The sequence below is a fragment of the Meleagris gallopavo genome, chromosome 2, assembly GCF_000146605.3.
Source record: "Meleagris gallopavo isolate NT-WF06-2002-E0010 breed Aviagen turkey brand Nicholas breeding stock chromosome 2, Turkey_5.1, whole genome shotgun sequence".
NCBI classification, from domain to species: Eukaryota; Metazoa; Chordata; class Aves; order Galliformes; family Phasianidae; genus Meleagris; species Meleagris gallopavo.
Genome location: NC_015012.2, coordinates 19,978,176 through 19,979,336, shown reverse-complemented (window position 1 = coordinate 19,979,336; position 1,161 = coordinate 19,978,176).

Sequence of the window (1,161 nt, the reverse complement as noted above, 5' to 3'; positions counted from 1 at the left end):
GGGAAGTGATTTCAAACTACAAGAGGGGAGTTTTAGATTGGATATAGGGAATAAGTTGTTGGGGTGTTTTTTGTTTGTTTCTTACAACCAGGGTAGTGAGGCACTGGCACAGACTGCCAGGTGATGGATACCCCATCCAAAGAGACATTCAAGATCAAGCTGGTTGGGGCTCTGAGTAATCTAATCTGCTGAGGTGTCCTTGTTCATTGAAGGGCAGTTGGACTAGGATAGCCTTTCAGTTGGAAGGGATGATTAAGTGATTCTATGGCTCTAATTTCTACTTCACAGCATTGCAGGCTGGCTGAGGTTGGCAGGGACCTGGGGGTCCATCTGGCCCAACCGCAGCTCACCCAGCAATGCCCAGAGCAGGCTGCCCAGGGCCACGTCCGGGATGCTTTTGAAGACCTCTGTCCTCCTTGCACCCTTCCTCCAGGTGCAATTGATGATGCACTGATGAATGCCTCCTGAGCCTGCCCCTCTCCCAGCTGCTCGCTCTCAGGAGAGGTGCTGTGGAGTCCCTGACTCCAGCTCTCCTTTCCCCCCTCTTGTTTAACCTCCTTCCCGCGGGCAGGCTCCAGCTGCGGGCTGTGTTTTACCTCGCGGATGGCGGGAGCCCGCTGAGGCCCCCCATCACTACCCCGGCCCGCGCAGCAGCAACGGGACTCTGCCTGGCAACGGTGGCCTCCCGGGGAGGAGCCCTGAGAGCATAGCCGCCCGCCTTCCCTCGGGGCTCCCGGTGAAGACGCTCTCCCCCTCACAGCGTTTATAGGGCATTTTGAAAGCTCTTTCAACGGCTTCTATTTATAGCTCGCCTGTGTTAATTTTAGCTCTCAGCCGGCTCTCTGCAGCGGTAAAGGTTGTCAGAGTGTGTGTGGGGAGCCAGAAAGCTGCTCGCCCTCCCCAGGCACATCTCAGATCAAGAGCTGCGAGCGTTTTCAGAAGGTTGATGAGGGATGAAGGAGCGATAAAATGTGTCAGCCCATCAGATTAAATATTTAGATCTGCTGGGGCTGCTGACAAACATCGTGCTTCTGCAGATGAACCTCTGTGAGTGATGTGGTGGGGAAGCCTGGATGGAACAAACAGAGCGGTGATGTTCACTCAGGAAATGGGCAGAAGAATGCATCCAGGGCAATATTTCTCTTGGAAGGTGCTATTAAA